Source organism: Mytilus californianus, unplaced genomic scaffold (genome assembly GCF_021869535.1).
Source record: "Mytilus californianus isolate M0D057914Y unplaced genomic scaffold, xbMytCali1.0.p SCAF_10, whole genome shotgun sequence".
Classification (NCBI taxonomy): domain Eukaryota; kingdom Metazoa; phylum Mollusca; class Bivalvia; order Mytilida; family Mytilidae; genus Mytilus; species Mytilus californianus.
Genome location: NW_026262582.1, coordinates 38,498,762 through 38,525,692, shown reverse-complemented (window position 1 = coordinate 38,525,692; position 26,931 = coordinate 38,498,762). Strand labels below are relative to the sequence as shown.

The 26,931-nt window shown below is 33.3% G+C and overlaps 1 pseudogene; it reads right to left on the bottom strand.

The window, feature by feature from the left end:
• Window positions 1-18,217, bottom strand: part of LOC127718731 (uncharacterized) — a 48,116-nt pseudogene extending 29,899 nt beyond the window's left edge.
• Between the last annotated feature and the right edge of the window lie 8,714 nt (window positions 18,218-26,931).

Here is a 26,931-nt window from a genome sequence, read left to right as displayed (position 1 = left end):
GAGCCTTATATACAGGTTTAACTGTATTATAATCCCCATTTACTCCTAATTTGAGTTCAATTTTGCTTGTGTTATATTTTTTACTCTTTCGTTGCATCTAAAAATACAATTGACTTAGCTGACAGGGCAGTTTATTATGCCATTTTAATGTATTTTGGTTATATTGTACGCTAATAACTATCAGTTGCTGCAACAAGCATGATTTCATGACAAACAATAAAACTTCTATCAATCTTACGTTTCAGAACACGTCACGAAGAGCATATTTTCTTAACCGAATAATTTTGGAGGAGGGAGATACTATTTCATTCCTGTCTGTCCGTTCGTCCTTTGTAATTTCCGTTGCATTTTTCTAAAGAACTGCTAAAAAATTTATAAAAAAAATACCAAGTCAAATTAGGAAAAAAAGAAACCCAAGAAACCCAAGAAAATTTACAAATTAAACGCTATCGATCATCGAAACAAGTGGAAAATAACTGCCATATTCCTGACTTGGTACAGACATTTTCCGAAGAAAATGGTGGATTAATTCTAGTTTAATAGCTTACGTAACCCCTACTTCTGTTACAGTTGTTTATAGCTCCGTTGTATTAACAACGTTGGGTGGGCAACCCAAACAGACATACAATGTTAATGTGCTAATAATTGGGATCCAGCGGCCAAAACTGTGGAAACACACATAAAAGACATGCAACCCAACTGATTAAAAGAAAATCAAACGTACATGCACATAAATCTAACAAAGACGCCAACATAAAATTTGTGGTAGATATTAAATTTGACAATGAAGTCAACTAAAGAGTTTTTGTCGTTGATAGTACCTACGGTATATAGTACACACTTTGTTGAAGTAAATATTAGTAAATTAGCATCGTTGCAGGGAGCATGATACTCAAAACCGTTTTATGCATTTCATTATATGTATTTTGGCATAAATCAAACAAATTGAAATATCAAATAGAATATGTCTAATGACCAAACCAGCTAGAAAACACTAAATTCGCGCATGAAATCCCGATTAATAGTAAAATTGCATTAGATTATGTGGCAACATGGTTGAATATGCTGGACATTCAGATAAATGTAGAAATGTTTAACTTCAGGGGGCCAACTTCATAAATTAACTCGACAATTTCTTCGGGAAGAATTTTACATCCGTTTAAAACATGTCAGTTGGAACTTAATGCGCATCACGTCTTTAATCTTGTTCGTGGTTTTGAGTTTTATACGAATACTTGAAGGATTTTTATGCTTAGCAAAATGTTGGTAAAAGTAAGTTTGTTTTAAAACAATATTAAGAATTTTTTTTGACTTAATTGCAAATTTTCATTATATTGTTTTGGAAAAAACTGTTTGTAACAAACACATATCTAAACAAAAATGTTGTTTGTTCAATAGTTTCGTTACATATAGCATGTGACTATGTTATCTTTGTTTAACTCCTTTCCAACCATTATTTTGACACGTATATTGTTTAAAAAACAATCATCCTTCAACATGTTCAAGGGAAATAAATATATATATCGAGACGACTAATGAGTTTGGCCATGCCTGATTTATTTGTAGATCGTGTCCTTTAAAATATCTTTTAGTACATTTTCTCACTATTTTCTTAATGATTTTACCAAGTTAGGAATATGACAGTTTTTTTCGATTCGTTTTATGTGTTTGAGCTTTTGATTTTTCCATTTGATAAGGGACTTTCCTATTTGAATGTTACTTGGAGTTTGGTAACTTGTGTAATTTTACATTTAAGCTATAGTTTATGCTAAAAAAAACCTCGCAAATATAGGTAAAAAATAATCATTCAAGAAAAATAACACCAATGAAGAGTCAGCAGACGATTTCGACTACGATGACTTATTACATTTAGTAGGTTGTGTTCTGCTGTCATATTGGCTTTTTTATATTTTCTCTATATCTACCTACATTGTAAGTATTAAAAAAACACACGAATATTGGCACTCATTGTCCTTTAAAGGCGTACATTCATATAAGTAGTAAACAGTCGATTTTGACCATATAAATAACTTGTTTAACTGGTGGTCATTTTGATATTGACACTTTCTTTCTATCTATTATAGCTTTGAATATGATTTCCAAAGTCTCAAAAGAAATGTAAATATAGTCATTTAAGGGTTATAACTCCTAAACGGGGTCGTAATGCAATTTTGGTAAAATAGAAAGCTAAAAGTCATTCCAAAGATTTATGCAGCATCAGAATTTCTATAAGTATAACAGTTTGCAAGTTAACAGGAATTACTTGCACTTTACTATAATATTATTTTAGCCGTGGTGGCCATAGGTAGCAATACGCAGTTAGGAATTTGGTTACGCATTTTGGCCCCTGTGGGTTTTTCAAATTAGCCTTCAAAGATGGTTTATAAGAACATCAAGATTATTTTTTACATGTTTTATGGGCTATTTTCTGTTTGACTCTCCGTATTTTCATAGCTAGACCGGTCATAGGTCCAGAAATTAATGTAATGTTTACAAACACTTTTTTTCAACACGAAGTTTTTGACGCAATTTTACAAAAAAATGAGATGAAATATGATTTCTATTGGATTTCTTGATAGATATATGTAAACAGTTTCAGAAAACGTATTACTTCAAGCGATTGAAATTCTACTTCTGTCCAAAATTTTTGAGAAATATGTGACATCTTTTCCCCCCTTTTTGCAATATCTTATAAGTCAGTACCAAGTCAGGAATATGATAGCTGTTATCCATTCGTTTGATGTGTTTGAACTTTTGATTTTGCCATTTGATTGGGGACTTTCCTTTTTGAATTTTCCTCGGAGTTCAGTATTTTTGTGATTTTACTTTTTATAACAAATACATGCAGATTGTTGCCATGGATACACCAAAAAGGAATTATATTTTACCATTTTAAATACTGGATATAAAATCTATTGAAGATTCTGATTACATACATATGCACATATATGACACAAACAGTAAGCTGAATTTGCAAGAAAGGAAGGAAAATGGGATGGTCAAATTTATGAGGGTAAATTTTAATATTTTTTCCTAACTGTTTATTGCTACCATATGTCGCTTCGATATAGCCTTGTGTGCTGATATCGCAAAAAGCAATCACCAATCAACCCATAGTATTTTAGTTTGATAGGAGAGATTTTTGGCGGACACATCATGAAAACTAGTCAGCACAAGTATGATTGTGTCCAAGTTTGAGCGTTTCAAAGGAGATAATTTGTGTCAAATTGTTTTTACTGGAGAATCAAAACCAAACGAGTCATTTTTTTTTACCTTTCACTTTACAACAAATGAAAATCTTGAACAGTAATAACAAACCATTAATACAACAATGTTACCGTTTGAAAAGGAACAAACTAAATATAACTGTAACAAAAAAAGACAAGATTATACTTAAAAATCTGTTTATTACTATCATTTCTCACAAATGTAGCCATGAAGGTAATGATTACAAGTTTCGTCGATAATGCCGTGTCCTACTCCTGCGTAAAACAACATACAGTCTTGCTCACTAGAATAACGTCGGTTGACCAGAAGCAAAAGCTTTGTACTTCATCTTGATCATTTTACCGTTTTGTATCCATCTCCAAACTCCGCCAGGGACGTAACAGTTTATGTTCCGCCCTCCGATATAGAAGCTTATCTCTTTAAGGCAAAATCAACATATAAATTCTAACTTTAAAATTCTTACTGTGCTTTGTAGTAGAATAACATAAATATAAACATGCATATTTAGATTTATTTTTAAATTATCAGTTATGCTATTTAGAATCTTTAAAATTATAATTACAAAAAAGTTTTAGAATTCAACTGAAGTTAATTATCTGTTGATAAACAGAATGAACAAAATTATGATGTATTCATGGTGTCGATTTTAAAAATGGAATTTCCATTACATCATTTCATATCTTGTCACAGGGGGTCGGGAAATCTTGTGTTATAGCAATCTAGTATTACCTCTGGTCTACTGGTAACAAACGACATTGAACAGCATTTAAAATCGACACTTAATACTCAATGTGTTCTATACTCAATGTGTGCTATAGATTGCTCTGTAGTTTCGATGTTTTGACCAAGCAAAACAATGAATTAGAAAAGTAACAGAAATTTAAAAAAAAAAACGAAAACCACCAGTGACTTGGAGGTTTGAACTAATGATAATGTAGGGAATGCTAAAATACTGGAATTCGTTCTTCACCTTGATATTTAAAGTGTGACGAATACACGTAAAACGACAGATATAGTCGTTTCACTCCTGTATGTGATTCGCTCCTTAATCTGCGATGCACATGTAAAGTATTAATCTTTTTAAAAAGCGGTACATTGCAGGATCATAAATTACATCACCATTGTTGATTGGATTATGCTTACCGACACTGTTACTTTGTTCGTTATCTTCCACGATTAGTATTTTCATCTGTTTAGGACATGTTATCAATTCTATATCTCGTTGTAGCCAATAAAATCTTAGCCACTTGATAAGGCAACCAATGAGATCCGATATCTATTAAGCAGTTATAATCAAAATGGCGAGAATATCGAATGAAACGAATAGCTTCGTACCAAATTACGATTGAAATACTACAATTAATTCGACCAAATTAAATTTAGAGTGCACATATTTATTATCTGTTTCTTTACAATTCATATCACCCTTTTATCCATCTTAAAAAAATTTCTAAGTTAAACCATAATTGTAGTGTGCTACTGATAAAAAGAAAAGAACACACATATTTCGTTCTTTTATTAAATTTCCTGACACCCCCCCCCCCCCCCCCCCCCCCCCCCCCCCTTTTTGGCCGGAGGAGGGGAAGGTCTAGACAAACGGAAAACAAATAAAAATGCACATTGAAATACATGACAAAGGAATGGAAAGAATAATAGATAAGTCTCAAAGTTTTGCTTATTTTTAAGGTTGGAGATTGGAAATTATTACAGGGTACAGAGATCAAAGCGACCAAAGAGCGATTGATGTAGTTTGGCATAGAAAGGAAATGCTTTCTAAGTAGGAAATTGAGTTTGATTCGAAGATTTAATTGATTTACATAAGTTTAACTTGAAATTGTGCATAACAGATATTATGCCTAACTCGTTTATGCAAAGAAAGTACAATTGAATGGTCCTATCTGTTACCAGATATAAAATACTTTAAATTGTATGTTTAGCCACATGAAAAAAGTTTTGAAAGTGTACTGGGACCCAGACAAATAATAAAACAAAAGCATGAACACTTTAATGATTAGTATACCTTTATGCATTTGTTGAAGTTCATATTTCATCAACATGATCAACATGGCCTCTTCCAAAGTCTCAAAATTGGCAAGGTATGCCCCACGATGTAAACACAATGCCTTTTTTAAAGATTGTTTATGATTTGAAATGTAAGAATTGATTAAATGTATTTACTTTTAAACGAATCATAGCAAAGCAAATGTGCGCCCGAAATGCAGTTACATGAAAACGCAACAAAAACAAATAATTGAAACCTTTTTATATATTATTTTATTTACCAGTTCGATTGATTGAATGAATGCTGTTTGCTTAACGTACAAGTACAAATACTGTATAAATAAATGTAACAATGAAAAGACAACGGAGTACTACACTGGGCCCTTGTATACATATGTTTTAACTGGAAAATTTTTACTAAACAATGATGACGACTCACATCACAGTAAGTAAAGTGTCCGTTTGGGATCGTGTTTAAACGAGTAATTTGATCGGGTTTTTCGAGTGTGAATATGATAAAAATTGTAAACAAACATACCTTTTAATATTTTTAATTACTTGTAATAAAAATGTGAAATAGATGATTAAACTACATATACAAGATCATAATATTTTAATAATTTTTAATGATTACAATATTTCTATGTTTTTTCTATGTTGTGGTTTGAAGGCTTCATATTGAAAATTGTGTATTCAACATGTTTTGTAAACTTTGGCTTCGTAGAAAGTCTTTAACCGAAATGAATTATTTTGTATCTGAAAGAAAACAATTATAACGCTAAAAAATAATTCCAACATATTTGGTTTAAAATGCCTTTTTTATACATGTCTAGGATTAAGTACTCAAATAATTCAAACTCTTTAAAAATTGCGGATTTAGTCTATCCGAGGCGTAACATACTTTGAGCTGTGTGAGTGTGAATTTAATATCAAAACCTTTTTTAAAATATTGTTTTTGACATGACGCTTTCGACTCACAAATGCTCTATCTGCTGTCGTTTTCTGCCTGTTTATGAAGTAAAAACCATCCCCTATCTTCTTAAAGGGGTTAAACTGCCAATTGTTGTGCCCGTAAAAAGTTAGGCTATCAGTACCATTAGTTATCCAGTGTTTATTTGGGTTTTTTTTTTTTCTTTTTTTTTTTTTTTTTGGAGTGTGTACAGTAAAGGGATGTTATATCCGATATCTGTGTAGGGTTATTTGCCATGAGCTTTTCACGTTTGTGAAGCCTTTTAAAAGTCTATGGATGGCTTGTTTTTAATTTTATCCCTATCAAATGTCACCACATTTTTAGTGGTAGTTTTAAAGAGGTAGAGCTAATGAATCTAATTCATAGCATTACCATTTTCAAAAACTCCTTAAACCTTTACGTTAATCAACAATGTTACAGCCTCTTATGTTCTTTAAGACGTCTCAAGGTTCTAAAAGTATTTTAACATGTTCCGACACTGGGATGATCTCGCTGTGTTGAAGACCTATTGGTGGCTTTAGGCTGTTTTTTTCATCTTCGGTTCAATCAGCTACCAATTTTGTTTTTTATTTGGTTCTGATATCGGACTTAGCCAGTAGGGTACTCTTTACAATTCCAATTACTCGATCATTCACAGACCATAGACCAACGCTTAAACCCTGCAGTTGATCTATAGTACAGGCAGCCTGACTCCAAATTCAATATTTGTTTATTGAACGAAAAGGCATCTGAAATAGTGTGATCCTAAATCGTTTAAAATTAACGATCGAAGTCACTCATCCAACGGCAAGTGAGCCCTAATCATAACGACTACACAAGTTCATGCTTTCATGCGGCTTGCAGGTATCGCGAGAACTCTCTAAGTCACGTGTCGGAATTCAGTGATTGTCGTTTATTTCTGTCATTTATATTTGTGTTTCTTTATTGGTTTGTAATATATCTATTCGTTTTTGTTTTGTTTTTGTTTAAATAGTTCTACATTTTTTTTTCATTTCGTGGCTATTTATATCCGACTGAACGGTAAGGGTTTTGTTTACAGTTGCTCATATCAACGACCTTACACAGTAGATCGTCTTAATTTTATATAGGCAATATGAAGGCAAAACGACCTGGTAAATAATTAGAATGTCACGTAGTTAATAACTTTCACTAGATGCAGACATCATTTGAGATCTAGTATCATATATGGAATTTTTTGGAATTTACTGTTTGCAAAAGTATTAGAATTATACGAAATACTACGAATTTTTTTATCTCAGGCATAGATTTCCTTAGTCGTATTTGGCATAACTTTTTAGAATGTTGGGTCGTCAATGCTCTTCGACTTTATACTTGTTTGGCTTAATAACTATTTCGATCTGAGCGTCACTGATGAATCTTATGCAGACTAAACGCGCGTCTGGCGTAACAAATTATAAGCCTGGTACCTTTGATAACTATGTATAATCATTCTAAGGATATTTGGAAAAGCGGTTAGGCTGCTTCCTGAGCTAATATTGAGTATTACGACCATGCAAATCTCGAACATCAAGTCTGACTTTGAATATTACCAATCAATAATCAGTGTATATGGTACATGTTTATGCGCATAAAGATGTGGAGTAAACGTCAATATATTAACCCTTATATTTAGTATACCACAAAATAGAAAAAAAAAGTACCACCCAAAAACAATGAACCACATAAAAAAATGCAACACAAAAGCTATGAAAAACAAACACCCCAATTATATGCTCGGAAATCAATAAAAGTAGAGACGGTTTTGTTTCTGTTCGCACTCAGTTGTAATTTTACTGAGTCGTTGTGTTGTTAGTTAGATACAAATGATAACAGCGAACCATTAACAAGATTTTCCGTAATGCATTGGCGGGTCCGGAGGGTGTAGGAATCCCCCTTTGTTGGACGATCAATGCATTTGAATAGGGAAATGAAATGTGGTTGAAATCAACATCAATATGCGACTTATATTTTAACATGTTCCGACACTGGGATAATCTCGCTGTGTTGAAGACCTATTGGTGGCTTTAGGCTGTTTTTTTTTTTTATCTTCGGTTCAATCAGCTACCAATTTTGTTTTTTATTTGGTTCTGATTTCGGACTTAGCCAGTAGGGTACTCTTTACAATTCCAATTACTCGACCATTCACAGACCATAGACAAACGCTTAAACCCTGCAGTTGATCTATAGTACAGGCAGCTTGACTCCAAATTCAATATTTGTTTATTGATCGAAAAGGCATCTGAAATAGTGTGATCCTAAATCGTTTAAAATTAACGATCGAAGTCACTCATCCAACGGCAAGTGAGCCCTAATCATAACGACTACACAAGTTCATGCTTTCATGCGGCTTGCAGGTATCGCGAGAACTCTCTAAGTCACGTGTCGGAATTCAGTGATTGTCGTTTATTTCTGTCATTTATATTTGTGTTTCTTTATTGGTTTGTAATATATCTATTCGTTTTTGTTTTGTTTTTGTTTAAATAGTTCTACATTTTTATTCATTTCGTGGCTATTTATATCCGACTGAACGGTAAGGGTTTTGTTTACAGTTGCTTATATCAACGACCTTACACAGTAGATCGTCTTAATTTTATATAGGCAATATGAAGGCAAAACGACCTGGTAAATGATTAGAATGTCACGTAGTTAATAACTTTCACTAGATGCAGACATCATTTGAGATCTAGTATCATATATGGAAATTTTTAGGAATTTACTGTTTGCAAAAGTATTAGAATTATACGAAATACTAAGAATTTTTTTATCTCAGGCATAGATTTCCTTAGTCGTATTTGGCATAACTTTTTAGAATGTTGGGTCGTCAATGCTCTTCGACTTTATACTTGTTTGGCTTAATAACTATTTCGATCTGAGCGTCACTGATGAATCTTATGCAGACTAAACGCGCGTCTGGCGTAACAAATTTTAAGCCTGGTACCTTTGATAACTATGTATAATCATTCTAAGGATATTTGGAAAGGCGGTCAGGCTGCTTCCTGAGCTAATATTGAGTATTACGACCATGCAAATCTCGAACATCAAGTCTGACTTTGAATATTACCAATCAATAATCAGTGTATATGGTACATGTTTATGCGCATAAAGATGTGGAGTAAACGTCAATATATTAACCCTTATATTTAGTATACAACAAAATAGAAAACAAAAGTACCACCCAAAAACAATGAACCACATAAAAACATGCAACACAAAAGCTATGAAAAACAAACACCCCAATTATATGCTCGGAAATCAATAAAAGTAGAGACGGTTTTGTTTCTGTTCGCACTCAGTTGTAATTTTACTGAGTCGTTGTGTTGTTGGTTAGATACAAATGATAACAGCGAACCATTACCAAGATTTTCCGTAATGCATTGGCGGGTCCGGAGGGTGTAGGAATCCCCCTTTGTTGGACGATCAATGCATTTGAATAGGGAAATGAAATGTGGTTGAAATCCCCCCCCCCCCCCCTTTAATCCTGGGTTGGGAACTTCCCTTTTGAAAATGGCTTGTCTGAAGTCGTTACGCTGCTGATGAGAACCCAATGATAGCAGCAAACTGGCTCCAAGTTATTTGGAACTACTTGTTTGGCTTTATAACTATTTCGATCTGAGCGTCACTGATGAATCTTATGCAGACTAAACACGCGTCTGGCGTAACAAATTAAAAGCCTGGTACCTTTGATAACTATGTATAATCATTCTAAGGATATTTGGAAAAGCGCTCAGGCTGCTTCCTGAGCTAATATTGAGTATAACGACCATGCAAATCTCGAACATCAAGTCTGAATTTGAATATTACCAATCAATAATCAGTGTATATGGTACATGTTTATGCGCATAAAGATGTGGAGTAAACGTCAATATATTAACCCTTATATTTAATATACAACAAAATAGAAAACAAAAGTACCTTCAAAAAACAAGGAATCACATAAAAAAATGCAACACAAAAGCTATGAAAAACAAACACCTCAATTCTATGCTCGGAAATCAATAAAAGTAGGGACGGTTTTATTTCCGTTCGCACTCAGTTGTAATTTAACTGAGTCGTTGTGTTGTTGGTTAGATACAAATGATAACAGCGAACCAGTACCAAGATTTTCCGTAATGCATTGGCGGGTCCGGAGGGTGGTTCCGGGAGTAGGAATCCCCCTTTGTTGGACGATCAATGCATTTGAATGGGGAAATTAAATTTGGTTGAAATCAGCCCCCCCCCCCCCCTCCCAGTTGTGCTGCTGGTAAGAAACCAATGATAACAGCAAACCAGTATCCAGTACTGTTGTCAGATGTTGTTTTGCTGCATCTTGAGATAAAAGCGAACCAGTACCCAGTTGTCAGACACTGGTCTTTTTAATACATCTCTTATGTGTTGACCATGACATGATTGTCCTTCTGAGTCTTTACAAATTTCCTTGTATTTGAATGTCCGGTCTAGTTGCTTCGGCTTTTTTACCACTGTATAATTCAAAGTTATTGTTCAGTGTTTTTGTATTTATGCATGTATGTGTGTGGTACCCAGTTCTTCGGTACTGCTTGAAAGGGGGTCGTTAGATGGGTGTCTTCAGGTTGGTGGGTGTGGACACGTGAGAGATAGACCGTCCGATCGATATGCGTGGGTTTATATGTGGATGCCTGTTTGTGACATATGGTTGTTGTCCAATTGTTGTATATCAATTACGTTATTGTTTGAATATAACTTTTGTATTCATAGCTGCAATTTTTCTTAAGCTTAGCAGCTGTGTAAGATTACAACTTTGTTCTGGTAAAACACGTTACTGTTTAAAACAAATATGGATGAATTATCGTTTTTTATATGTGGTCAGATTATAAATAATCCCATACATAATTTGTGTCGGATTTATAAATTTGTGTATTTTATTTTGGTGGATCTTTAAATGAATGTTAAAGTGGTATGGATAAATGTATGCTCAAATTGTATTTGTTCACAACTGTGTGACACTATTTGTTTCATACGACATTCACGCAATCTTTTGTTGGTTTCTACATCTAGATTTTATGAATATATGATCATGCAAAGCACTCGATTCCTACATTTTTAGAAATATTAAATTTGTAATGCTCATTGTGATATTATATGACAATTGAATCTGTGCTTTTACTTTCTACTTTTTATTAACTAACATGTCTAAATAAGTGAGAGAAAAAAGCTACATCACAGTAACATGATTTTAATTTCGAAAGGCAAACATGTGTTTGATAAATGTTACGTTTTCATTACCTGATTTCAGCATGTTCAAAAAATGGGATTTCATTCGAAAACTGTCGGCCTCCTCCCTTTTTTTAAGATTTTGAAATCGTTCGAGGTGAGCCAAATGCTATCGTAAATTTATCATTTATAAGTCTGTAATTATACTGAAAACTCTAGACACAATGTCCCGTCTCAAATAATTAAATACGTAATTCATTATCATGATCATGCTATTTGTGTTTGTCTGAGTAAAACAATTTGCTTGCAAAAAGCGTATGGTATAAACAAAAAATGTTAAAATCTATAAACCGTCATAGTTTGTAGATTCCCTAAAGCGTGTTATCTACAGCAGTTGTGGGAAATAGAACAAAGTTGTAAACAGAAGCTGTAAGATGAGTTTCAACCACGAACTATGTACTCCCCATGCTGAAATAAGAAATGAAATGTTAAATAGTCTAGCTGCAATATATTTTGTTCATAACATGAATACTCATGATATTCAAGCATCTAATCTATGTTCAAACACGAATTAAGTTTAAAAAAAAGACAATTTGCGATTTTTATAAATAATAACAAGTGATTCTGCGAGCTACTGCTCACTGATGATACCCCTGCCTAAATATACATTGGAATATTTTCAACTTGGCTATCATGCGTAAAATGATTATAGTGTTCGGTAAACGGGAAGATGTTGAGCGATGAATCTGAAAACGCATCACACGGTATAGCTGACTTATATGAACCCTGCAACAAAATTTAGAAATCCTTATGATTTAGTACCCGAGAAAAATGTGACGAAAATTTTCAACTTGCCTATCATGTGTAAAATGGTTAATGTGTTCAGTAAACAGGAAGTTGTTGAGTGATGAATCTGAAAACGCATCACACGGTAAAGCTGACTTATATAAACCCTGAAACCAAATTTCAGAAATCCTTGTATTGTAGTTCCTGAGAAAAATGTTACGAAAAATTTTCAACTTGGCTATCATGTGTAAAATGATTAAAGTGTTTGGTAAACAGGAAGGAAGTTGTAAATATCATTACATACACTGCTTGATAAATGAATTAAGTATTGACAATTCACTTGGAAATTCAACATATACCCTCACGACCTTTACCAAAGAGGAAATCCTGGATAATCATAGGTCTGTTCTATGTTCCTTTGGAATTTCAACCAAAGATGAAGAACTGGGTCTTCCATCACTGTATTGGATACCTAAACTACATAAGTGTCCTTACAAACAACGGTATATTGCTGGTTCTTCCAAGTGCTCCACGAAACTTCTTTCTAAATTATTAACATCTATTTTTTCAGCAATCAAAGCCGGGCTCCAAAGTTATTGTGAAACTGCCTATTCTAGAGGTGGCGTGAATCAGATGTGGATACTAAAAAACTCCAAAGATCTTTTAGAGTACATACAATCTAAGACTCTCTCATCTTGCAGTAGTATTAAAACATTTGACTTTTCTACACTTTACACAAGTATTCCCCATTCCAAACTAAAAGACAAATTGAAAGTGTTGGTATTACTTTGTTTCATTAAAAAGAACGGCGAACGTTGATACAAGTATCTTGTCTTGGGGAGGGATAAATCCTACTTTGTAAAGAATCACTCTGATTCAAACAAAACATTCTCTGAAACTGACATTATCAAGATGCTTTCTTTCCTGATTGACAACATATTTGTTACGTTTGGAGGACGTGTTTTTCAACAGACTGTTGGAATTCCAATGGGAACCAATTGTGTCCCTCTTCTTGCCGACTTGTTTCTTTATTATTATGAGGCTGACTTCATACAGGAACTTCTTAGGAAGAAATATAGAAGTTATCAATATCCTTTAACTCTACGTTCCGCTATATAGATGATGTTCTCTCACTCAATAATACAAAATTTGGTGATTATGTTGAACGAATCAATCCCACGGAACTACAGATAAAGGATACTACAGATACAGTTAAGTCTGCCTCATATCTTGACTTACATCTAGAAATTGACAATGAGGGTCGGTTGAAAACAAAACTTTACGACAAAAGAGATGATTTCAGCTTCCCAATTGTGAACTTTCCATTTCTATGTAGCAACATTCCAGCAGCGCCTGCATACGGAGTATATATCTCCCAATTTATACCATATTCCCGTGATTGTGTTTCCTATCATGATTTCCTTGATAGAGGATTGCTGCTCACAAGGAAGCTATTAAGCCAAGAGTTCCAAATGGTGAAGTTGAAATCATCCCTTCGTAAATTTTACGGACGCCATCACGAGTTGGTTGACCGTTATGGAATAACCGTTTCACAGATGATATCGGATATGTTCCTTATGTCGTAACTACAATACCCTTACCTTTTCACGAATGTGACTTACCGAATTGGACTATTTACCGGATTTGTAATAACATAAGCAACACGACGGGTGCCACATGTGGAGCAGGATCTGCTTACCCTTCCGGAGCACCTGAGATCACCCCCAGTTTTTGGTGGGGTTCGTGTTGCTTAGTCTTTAGTTTTCTATGTTGTGTCATCTGTACTATTATTTGTCTGTTTGTCTTTTTATTTTTGGCCATGGCTTTGTCAGTTTGTTTTCGATCTATGAGTTTGACTGTCCCTCTGATATCTTTCGTCCCTCTTTTGTTGAGTGGTGAATCTGAAAACGCATCACACGGTATACCTGACTGGTTTAAACCCTTAAACAAAATTTCCAAAATCCTTGTATTGTAGTTCCTGAGAAAAATGCGACGAAAAATATTTATGAGACTAAGGCTCTCTACATACAATAATAACTACATAAATAAGACCTAACCAATCTACCAATATACAAAGATTAACAATATATATAAAACAGATAAAAAAAAACACCTATGGTGTACATTTATGTGCTTTCGGAATGTATATCTTAAAGACCGTAACAACAAAAGCGTAAAAATCCTTAACAAAAATCATTGTGAGGTTTCATTCTAGAAAAAAGAAGCCAATGTTTTCTTTTATCAAGATTAGTATATACTTTGATCAAAACTATTTTTTCAGGAATTGTAAGATATGGTGGCTGGATGCGGCCTTTTCGCGTTTTCTCGTTTTCTCCTTTCACTTTGCAAACGCGAAATCGGGAAATCGAGAAATCGAGAAAACGAAATCGAGAAATTGAGAAATCGGGAAATTGGGAAATCGAGAATACGAAATCGAGTCATTGAGAAATCTGGATATCAGGAAATGGAGAAATCGGGAAATCGAGAAATTGGGAAATCAAGAAATCAAGAAAACAAATGAGAGATCGTTGACACTGACCGAGGATGGCATGTCCTTGATGAATTATGTTCTTTTCCATGAACCAAAAATTTGATCTGAACCAGCCCGAGTTCCTAATGCATATGGAAAAATATCACTTTGTGCTACAGATAGAAAAATTCACATGATATGTTTTGGATAATAATTGAGATCTTTTTCTAAAGGTTTTCTTGAATCACCCTTTTCTTTATCATCTGACACTCCTTAACTTCATGTCTGGAGTGAGTATAATAGCACTCTTCCATATGTCGGCCCAGAACATTTAGTTGTTTCGTACCATCCATAATTGATTTAAAGCCAAGTGATATGTCAACAGTGTTTACTACTATGAAAATGCTTGGACAAGATTATGCTTTTCATACATTTGACCAACAGCTGTATGCACATCCTCAGCAAGTGAAGTGAGCTTCGCCAACAACTTTTGACTTTCATTTCTTACGAATGGGCGGATTTCACACTTTATCGTGCTTTATTTAGCAATTGCTAAATCATGGGGTGATGAAGGTCTTCGTGACTTGTTAGTTGTCTTCCTACGATAACTTGTCTGTACTTGTGAAGAAAAATATGTGTGCTCAAAAGAATGTGTTTACTTTCACCAGAACCTTTTATGTACAGACCTGTGTCCATGCCAGGCAAGTGAAAAGTGTAGAAATATTAATACACGTCTTGTGATGGTTGATGGTAATGAAGATGATGGAGATAAGGCCTGATTTGATAGCTTTTTGTACTTGTACACACTGTCCCAGGTAAGAGGAGGGTTGGCTCGCCATCAAACTAGTTTAACCCAGCCGCATTCTGTATGGGTCTGTCTCAAGTCATGAGCCTGTAATGCAGTGGGTGTCGTTTGTTTCTATATATTATGTTTTTGGGCATTATTCTGTACATAAATCAGGCCGTTCTATCTTTCGTTTGAATTTTTTACATTTGTCATTTTGGGAATTGTAGAGTTGACTCTGCGGTATGGGTTTACTCATTGCTGAAGGCCATATGGTGACCTATAGCTGGTATATACTGTGTTAGTTGGTCTCTTGTAGAGAGTTATCTCAATGGCAATCATACCACATCTTCTTATGTTTTATATTGAATGCCTTTGAAGCTTATGGTACGTTGAAAGGTAAAAAAGGGGGTTAAATGTAAAAAACGATCATGTAATAGACATTAACCAGAGTAGAATACACAACAACAGATAATTTATATGGAAGCAGCAAAATTTGAAATAGAGAAGTATCGTTCTTCATGACACTTGATTTTTACCTGAAACTGATACTAATCATAAGGTTCTAAACATTTTATACGTTGAAAACTCGATTTTGGAAGTTTTTTTTATAAAACGTGGTTTTGGGAATTTTTTGATAAAAAAAATATTATTGATTAAGGGTCATGTATAAAAACAAACATTACGAAAGGCAATAAAGGCAACAGTAGTATACCGCTGTTCAAAAGTCATGAATCGATTGAGAGAAAACAAATCTGGGTTACAAACTAAAACCGTGGGAAACATATCAACAGTAAGAGGAAAACAACGAAAATAGCAGAACACAGAAATGCAACAAAATACAAACAAAAATGCAACAAAATACAAACAACAATGCAACAATCACAGATACGAACTATTAGATAACAACTGCCAGACAGCAAAATAGTATCGTTTGTATTGAGGTAGAGATTAAAAATAGAATAAATGTCAAAATTAAAACCCTTCAAAATTTTCACTGATTTGTAAAGATGATATTTGACCTCAATTTAGAAAAAAAAGTGACCATATAAGGTCCTTACGACAGGCATATTGTTTAAGTACAAGGTTTCCTCTTTCGAATGAAATATTATATAGGTGTGTGTTCGGTGGCAAGATTGAATTAAAAAAAATCTGCCTCCACTCACCGCACTATTTGTTTTGCTCTTTGAGTTGATGTGTTTTCCTCGGTTTTGGTTTATAACTCGGATTTGTTTTCTTTCAATCGATTTATGAACACCAGTATACTACTGTTGCCTTTATTTTTGTGTCAATATCTACTTACCGTCATTTTTGAAAAACTATTACATTTTGGAAAATTGTTTGGCACCTTCGGTTGCCTATTTGGTGACTCATTGATTATCATTACCATACCATTGGTGTTATGCAAGTCAATGTGACAGTGAAAAAACCAGACACCAGGGTTATCTGCTTTGAATCGAATAACAACATATCCACCAGTGGGTATAATAATCGTGTTTTTCTTGGGTGGATTGTGCCAGTTTAAATCGGGATGTTTTCCATTTGCCCAACTTATATTTTTCCATTTTGCATCAGAACAAAAATTGTTACTATCTGTACAACTAATGTCTATTGTGTCCTGTCCATCATTTTGAACTAGTTGACCATCACTGTCATCAGTCGCGAACACCATTTTCATTACGTAGAACGAATGTCCATGCACATGAACTGGATGTGACCAATTGGCACCTCCTCCTATGCTTGATATAACAAACTGATAAACTTTGTCTTTATTGTCGTTGTCTATTGTTACGGCATATGTGCACTCACAAATCGTATAAGCGTTACATGCGTCACAGTTGTAGTCAACCATGTCTGGCTGAGCTTATGCAGCAACTATAGGTGGTAAAAACTGGTGTCCGTTTACTGATCCAGTGGTATTATCATTCTCAACAGGAAATGCAAAATTGAAAAACATTTCGACAACCTCATCTGAATTTACTTCATCGATGTTTGAATTTGGATCAATTGATATTACATCATTAAAAGTTATGCACATTCGATTTTGTTTATTAATTTGGATATTCTAGAAATATAGACAGTTGAATACTCTGCAAGTGATGTCAGAGCTTTCGCATGTACGTGGGGTGACCTTTGGGGGATTTGGAATGATAGCAGTATTTTTATAATGAATAATAGCTTCTGCTGCGCGGTATTCGTTTCGAGGAAATACTTCTAATGTTTCAGCAACTTATAAGTATGAACCTATCTTCGGGTCAGCGTTCAACAAAAAATCTATTATATCGCCAGGATGAATTGTAAATGATTCTACCCCCTTTTTATCTATTTCAAATCCGTCAGACGCAAGTATATAAATTTGTCTCTGACCTTTTACAAAAACTCGAAAAGGATACATAGTAGCTGCACTAATCACCCTGAATCGATAGTCTTCGTTTTTCTCTACTTCGAATCGTTCCAATGGAACATTGTTGTGGACCGTGGACGAACTGTAAAACCGTCCTCTACCATTAATCAGACCAGAATGACATTTAAAACGGCAATATTGTACCTGAGCTGTCGAAGTCACCCAATAGCATTGTTTTGGTACAATGCATTTTCATCGTCATCATGATTCCAATCTTGTATCATAGCTAAATAGACCTTGTCACCTTCTTGTGGCAGTACAACTTTTTGACCCGGTGTTGGTATTATTATTAGTGGACTGCATAAACCCATTGTTCTTTGGTCCCCAATATGAGCATTATAAAAACTGATGCAGCCCATGCCAGTGAATAGTAGTGCTATCTGTATGCATCAGATTTCGAACATAAATATATGCGATATAAAGGGTAATGTCATGAATATTGGTGAATAAGTAATTTTAAATATAGCACCAACTTGCGAGAGGAATATATGTTCCTCGAGGGATACTATTCACAAATATTCATGCAATAACCTATCAATTATATTGCAAAGCTTGACAAACTGTTGCAAACATATTTTTGTCACTGATGACGTCCATAATTTGAAGATGTATTTGCACTAGCGCAATATCATATGTTCTTCATAGACAGAAAGAATATTGCAGGCATTCGTCAAATAAAAGAGCAAAGAATTTATGAGACACATATAAAATCTATAAACATATTTCAATGGTATCGTTACTACCGAATATAATATTTTATTTTCCAAATTACAGAGCCCATAGAGAGCATAAACATCAGAATGATAGCAAAGTATATTTTTGACATTAAAAAAAGGGATGAATGCTTGTGTCCCGGATCTCCATCTAAACAAGAGACTAGTTTCCATTGATATAAAAAAAAAATGGACTTATACACATTGTAAAAAATGTGAAATCGGCTTACGAGCTTTATAGTTTATAATGAGTCCTCATCAGTAACCACAAAAACATATTATAGGAAAAATCTTTTATTAACAAAAAAAGGTCACTCAAAAGATGACAAGGTGATTGATTGGCGTCAGCTAAAAAAAAAATCGTGTGATCGTAACCAATGCATAATGTTATGCATACAATGCTGTAAAAAAAAGCGTGAAGGCTCTGCAGTCGTTTCATATATTCCATAAAAATATATATAATGTAAAGCTAAGTAAATTATATGAATGTCAGGTCTACAATCATTATATATTTTAAACTTTATGATTCAACGTTGCAAATTGGTTTCCAAACTGCGCTTTTCTAAAACTTATCTAATATAATGAGATTTACATGTCATTAAATTGGAATAGTAGACATTGTCAAAGAAACTGCAACGGTGTAATTTCTAAATGTTTCACCAGTTCGTCGATTAAAATCATATCAACTTATTGATATTTTAAACTTTTTCTACACTACGCACGTATTTGTGTATTTTTATATGATTCATTCATTGTTTGGTGTGGGTGATAATAGTTTATGGTTTATTTTTTATATATCGACCTAGCGCGATAATTTAGGATAATTGCATGCATATTGGTAAATTTAATCCCAAGTTAATTTAAATATAGCACCGTGTCTTGCCCAATCATCTCCTAAGAAGGATATCATTAACAAATAGTCATGCAGTCACCCATTAATTATATTACAAAGCTTAAACTATTCAAAAGATATTTTTGTCACTGATGACGTCGATAATTTGACGCTGTTTCATAGAACATTACTCGCTAACTTTTTGTTACGTTCTGCGAGAAATATTATGTTTTTATACAATAAAGTGTACAGCTATGGTATTTGAAAATACATGAATGTAAATTGAAAATAGACAATATTGAGGGTTATTAAGGGGCCATCTATTTTCTGTTCCTGGAGTAGGAAAAGCGGGGTAAAGGGATTTTGGAAAAGATTTTGACGGCCTGTATGAACTAGAAACGAACAACCTTGTCAAATGCTGGATAAAAAAGGAAATTCTCCCCTCCAAAATATATTATCATGATTTAATCATAAGTTAGATAAAAACACAGGTATACTCAATTGCTCAGATCAACGCTGCAATATTTTTCTTTTCTTATATTTGACCCGTCTTTTTTTTTAATTCTTATTTATTTTCAGAAAAATGCATTCTGTGACAAATGTCGTTAGTCACTAAAGACATTGTTGAAAATGTTATGGTTTCCAAAATAAGGAATGTTAATTCAGCGAAAAATCATTGTGTGACGATAATTCTATGGGTCCACGTGTTTTGGATACAGAACGTAATTTCTAGAGGACATGAAACTATTCATGTTCTATTCAAACAAACCTGCAATAAAGGAAAATAACTAATCGGCAATAGAAATTTTGCTTTTTAGATTTGTCAAAGTGAGTTTGTTAATGTACCCATAATTGTGAACGTACGTCTATATCTATCCTCATCCTAAACATCTGAATTACGGTACACACATTTGTATGGAGAAACATGTAGTCCATGGTGAGATCTTGACGTCGTTTTCGCACTGTGGTAATCAGTTAAGATAGTTTTTAAGATGAGGTAGGTTTTTTGTCATAGTTATGTATGATACGTCTTATTCTCTCCCTTGCAACTTACGTGAAACAGAATCACCCTTGTTCTGTTAGTGCTAAACAGACAACAAACCAGGAAACAGTCTACATCAAGTATATTTTCTTAGTTGGAGAAATGCTTCTTTCTTAATTTACTTGTCAATCTAAGATTCATTTAAGAGTCCGATGTTGAGGCTACATTTTCAAACCTAACTTAACTTTATTTTTCTACCGTGGCATTCGCTTCCCCCTTTGTGTCCAATCCAAATTCATTTCATTTCCTGTTCATTATTTCAGAATGCCTAGTTTCACTTTTCAAAATATTTATAAGGACAAATGGCACCTGGAAAAAAAGCATGATACAATTATTCTTATATGATTTGCATATCTACAAATACCTGAATATGATCGGTAGGTTAAATATATTTTACATTCAATAAGAATTCCAAGAGCTTTGTTTTAGAAATCTGTTCGGGTTTTAAGATGTTTGTGGACGCTAAACTCTGCCTCTATATTAGCGACAGTGGTGTCAAAGCATGACATTATAATTAACTATATATATCGTTGGGAAAGTGTTGTACTTTTTCAGTGTTGCACTAAAGCCGTTAATTAGAGTTTACTCATACAACATACTTTTGTTTGAGAACAGTTGTTTTTAGAATGATTGATTGATTGTTGCTTACATATTCAAATCTAGGTCAAATTTTACAATCAATATATTAGGTTGTACAAGGTTAGGTGAGCGGAATGAAAGTTTGCAAATTATGACTACCACATGAAAAAATGAATGTTGGGAACTTCAATGTTTGCATCGCAGCAGGCCACTTACGGAACCCTTAGATAGTTGTTGCAAGGGTTTTTAAACCGTTGTTTTCTTTTCACTTGTTAAAAAATAACTTGTTTAAAATGACAGTATTTTTCAGAATTTTTACATTCATTAGGGCATCAGATCAAATAGTTGTATGATATGCATAAAGTAATTAGAAAAATAGCAATAAAGTTATACACAAGTATAAATGATTATAGTACGAAAACTGAAACCAGCCTTTTATCAGAGATGAAGCATTACAGGTGTCAAACCACAAATTAACCCACTAATATTTAGAACATATGTAAGAGTAGCCCTACTCTTACAAGAAATAGTACTTTTGATGTTGTAACATACACTTGCAAATGAGTTTACATGAATGCAACTGTTTTCTGACTGAGAAATATCGTTTGGTCATTTTGAGTTCAAATGTACTTGTGCACGAGTTTGTAACACATTTTTAGGATAGATGTACTCAATAGTATGCTGATAACGAAGTTCAATAACCCAACAGGCTGTTTTAGTAGTAGATAACTTTAAAAAAATCAGGTTTCAATAAAAGACTTATAAAAAATTGGGGGAAATTGGAATATAGAAAGTTGGTACATGTATGATTCAGGATAAACGCATTTTTCATGGAGATGAATTTGAGGTAAGAGATTAAGTGAGCCTTGAAAATTGAAATCATAAGTTTATTATTTCTTGATTTTGAAATGGTAATCTATCACTTTCGCTTAAATATAAGTGGTTGGGTTACTGTCTCTTTAAAGTTCATAAATCATGCATGTATCTGTATTTAACAGGAAGAGGGGTTTTGCCAGTAGAGATTTTATATATTTCGGTTATTATCTGAAATATGTATTTATTTATTTTTTTGTTTGTTTTTTTTATTTTGTTAAACTGCAGAGCCAATTTTGCCTGACTATAAACTGGTGAAATGTCCGACTTTACTGGGAAAACATTATTAATTTATTATTTAGAATTGGCTTTGAACTAGCTTTCTATAACAGCGAATACTCTAAAATCGGTATATGTGCTAAGTGCCGATTGGATGCGCCAGGCCTTTTCCAGCTGATTTTCATAGATTATTCGTATGATGTCTTATCATAAATAAGGCATTTTTTCTCATTTGAATTGTCGTTGTTTTTCATATATTACTATACGGTATGGTTTAGCTCATTTTTCCCTGGCGACAGGCTACATATAGGCCCATAAAATAGTTATTACAAAGGTTTCATAACGTACAGAAAGTTTGCCACTCTCCATATACATGTATAAACGAGGCTTAACAATGTAGGATTTAACATCACATTCTGTCCGGACTACTGGCTGCATGATGTTTAAATTACATACTTCACAGCCATTTTGACGTCCTTCTTTAACTTTGGATATACTGCCGGATATGATACGTCCAATGTGCAAAAAATAGCATTCATATAACTGTATTTATCAGGAAAAGGATTTTTTATTTTGCTTAACCATTAAAATGTCTTTAATTGTTCATATACGACGACGAGGGTGGTTTTTAACAACCTTGACTACTCATGAAGGTCTTGCACGGTTGTTCATATACTCTGTATGTACGTAGGTGTTTTCGGGAGTTAATAACCTAGAAAGTGTTCGCTTTCGAAAAATTAACTTTCATGAACTCATTCATTAACATTTTTAAAAGATTTATAGTTTTTCACATGCCTCATTATTAAAAGAGAAAATGTTTTATGAATCAAATATAAAGTAGATAAATCGAAACATATTTATCTTTTTTCTTTCAACGGTATCTTTACTACATACATTGAAGACAAGTTTAAATCCATTCATCAAATATTCACTATCCCGTAACGACCTTAGTATTCTTCACTTCCGCATACCGAACAGCTTAGTTTCTAAAAATAGTTTGTCTTTTTTCCAATTTAGACGACCTGAACCTTCCTGTGTTCGCAGATTACCCTGTGTCTTGATTATTGGATAAATTTGATATTTTATTTTTACAAGTTTCTTAGCCGCTGACAACTTTCATTCCCGATTTATATATTATCAAAATCTCGGCCTGGAATTGGAATTCCTCATGACATGTATAAAAGATTATGCACAATGAATAGTGTTCGTCAATTCACTTTGGATACCGTTGATATTGGACAAAGAGCAAAATCAAAGTATAAGCCAAAATGAAACAAGTAGCAACCCAATGTATTGCTTCCTTAGGTATGTACATCGACTTCTTATAAAGCAAATAACATATAATCAGTAAGTAGGTATCAATGAAGATTTGGAAGAGGATTTATATGGGGTTAACAGAATAGCGATTCGTGGGCAAACCGTTTAGAATAAAGTGTAAAATAAATAAAGAATAAAGAAAAATGTATTAAAAAAAGAAAGAATAGAGAGTAATGGGGTGCTAAAATATAAAGAATAGAGAACAAGGGGCAAAAAAAAAAGAATCAAAGAAAAATGGAACTGCTAGAAAATTAAAGAATACAAAAATGAAGACCCCCATCAAGACCCTCATGGAATGAAAACATTACTCATGAAATATGAAAAATGTGAAACAATTCAAAACAGAAAAGAAAGGGTTAGTATTTATTCCCTATTTTCACCCTAAAGAATTAAGTGGTGTTTGCTGTTTTTTTCCCAAATGTCTCCCGAATTTGATGAGAGTTCGATTTGTTAGTACAAAAGGCATCAGCCTTTTATAGTTTCTTTTCTTGTCCATATATACATCATTGTATATCTTTTATATCAGAAAATTATTTTTTTAATGTAAAAATAGGAAATAGATAGTAAAACGGCGCCTCAAACCCGTGTTGGTATATTTTCTCCACTTGTTCCCAGGGTAACAGAGTTTCAGAGTCTTTTATTTCTTTTGTTTGTCAGGTCTTCGTATTCGCAACTCCGCCCCTCCCTCCAAAAATATAATTTCAAAACAAGAGGCTAGATTTTTATGACAGCTATAGAATTGTAGGTATCTTATTGCTTTGTGCATCTCCTATTTTAATTTACATAATTAATGATATTTGGTGTTTCCTATAGCAAAGAATTGTTTTCGACAAAGAAAGAGAATGAAGTCTTGTAGCCCGGATTTTCTCCTAAACGAGAGACTAGAAGTTCATAAAAACCTTGAGAGAATCTTAAATATTTATCAAGGCACAGTTTGAGACTCATTTCGTTTATCGTAGGCATTTTTTTATAGTTTCCATTGATAGCAAAAAATGGACTGATATACATTGTAAAAAAATGTGAGATCTGCTTACGAGCTTTATACTTGATAATGGATTCTCATCAGTAATCATAAAAACATATCATAGCAAAAAATTGCTGATAATCATTTATTATCAAAGCTTTCCATTTGTTCAAAAGATGACAACGTGATTGATTGATTGGCGTCAGTACAAACAAGGTCTATATCGATGAATGACAACGTGAATGTAAACACTGTATACAATGCAGTAAAAAACGTTTCATATATTTCATAAAATTAAGATGAAGCGCAAAGTAAATTATGTGAAATTGAGGTCTACGATCATTAATAAATCAGCCTTAAACTTTGTGATTCAACGTTTCAAACGATGTTTCCAAACTGCGCTTTTCTAAGAATTATCTAATATAATAAAATATACATGTCATTGAATTGGTATAACAGAAATTGTCAACCGAAACCGCAACGGTGTAATCTTTAAATGTTTCACCTGTTCGTCGAATGAAATCGTTTAAGTTTTTTAATCTTTTAAACTTTATTACACAGTGAGCAAAAATCTTTTATTAACAAAAAAAAAGTCACTCAAAAGATGACAAGGTGATTGATTGGCGTCCGCTAAAAAAAAAGGGTTATATCGATGGATGTCAGTGTGATCGTAACCAATGCATAATGTTATGCATAAAATGCTGTAAAAAAAGCGTGAAGGCTCTGCAGTCGTTTCATATATTCCATAAAAATATATATAATGTAAAGCTTAGTAAATTATATGAAAGTCAGGTCTACAATCATTATATATTTTAAACTTTATGATTCAACGTTGCAAATTGGTTTCCAAACTGCGCTTTTCTAAAACTTATCTAATATAATAAGATTTACATGTCATTAAATTGGAATAGTAGACATTGTCAAAGAAACTACAACGGTGTAATTTCTAAATGTTTCACCAGTTCGTCCATTAAAATCATATCAACTTATTGATATTTTAAACTTTTTCTACACTACGCACGTATTTGTGTATTTTTATATGATTCATTCATTGTTTGGTGTTGGTGATAATAGTTTATGGTTTAATTTTTATATATCGACCTAGCGCGATAATTTAGGATAATTGCATGCATATTGGTAAATTTAATCCCAAGTTAATTTAAATATAGCACCGTGTCTTGCCCAATCATCTTCTAAGAAGGATATCATTAACAAATAGTCATGCAGTCACCCATTAATTATATTACAAAGCTTAAACTATTCCAAAGATATTTTTGTCATTGATGACGTCGATAATTTGACGCTGTTTCATAGAACATTACTCGCTAACTTTTTGTTACGTTCTGCGAGAAATATTATGTTTTTATACAATAAAGTGTACAGCTATGGTATTTGAAAATACATGAATGTAAATTGAAAATAGACAATATTGAGGGTTACTAAGGGGCCATCTATTTTCTTTTCCTGGAGTAGGAAAAGCGGGGTAAAGGGATTTTGGAAAAGATTTTGACGGCCTGTATGAACTAGAAACGAACAACCTTGTCAAATGCTGGATAAAAAAGGAAATTCTCCCCTCCAAAATATATTATCATGATTTAATCATAATTTAGATAAAAACACAGGTATACTCAATTGCTCAGATCAACGCTGCAATATTTTTCTTTTCTTATATTTGACCCGTCTACTTTTTTAATTCTTATTTATTTTCAGAAAAATGCATTCTGTGACAAATGTCGTTAGTCACTAAAGACATTGTTGAAAATGTTATGGTTTCCAATATAAGGAATGTTAATTCAGCGAAAAATCATTGTGTGACGATAATTCTATGGGTCCACGTGTTTTGGATACAGAACGTAATTTCTAGAGGACATGAAACTATTCATGTTCTATTCAAACAAACCTGCAATGAAGGAAAATAACTTAACGGCAATGGAAATTTTGCTTTTTAGATTTGTCAAAGTCAGTTTGTTAATGTACCCATAATTGTGAACGTACGTCCATATCTATCCTCATCCTAAACATCTGAATTACGGTTCACACATTTGTATGGAGAAACATATAGTCCATGGTGAGATCTTGACGTCGTTTTCGCACTGTGGTAATCAGTTAAGTTAGTTTTTAAGATGAGGTAGGTTTTTTTTCATAGTTATGTATGATACGTCTTATTCTCTCCCTTGCAACTTACGTTAAACAGAATCACCCTTGTTCTGTTAGTGCTAAACAGACAAAAACCCAGGAAACAGTCTACATCAAGTATATTTTCATAGTTGGAGAAATGCTTCTTTTTTAATTTACTTGTCAATCTAAGATTCATTTAAGAGTCCGATGTTGAGGCTACATTTTCAAACCTGACTTAACTTTATTTTTCTTCCGTGGCATTCGCTTCCCCCTTTGTGTCCAATCCAAATTCATTTCATTTCCTGTTCATTATTTCAGAATGCCTAGTTTCACTTTTCAAAATATTTATAAGGACAAATGGCACCTGGAAAAAAAGCATGATACAATTATTCTTATATGATTTGCATATCTACAAATACCTGATTATGATCGGTAGGTTAAATATATTTTACATTCAATACG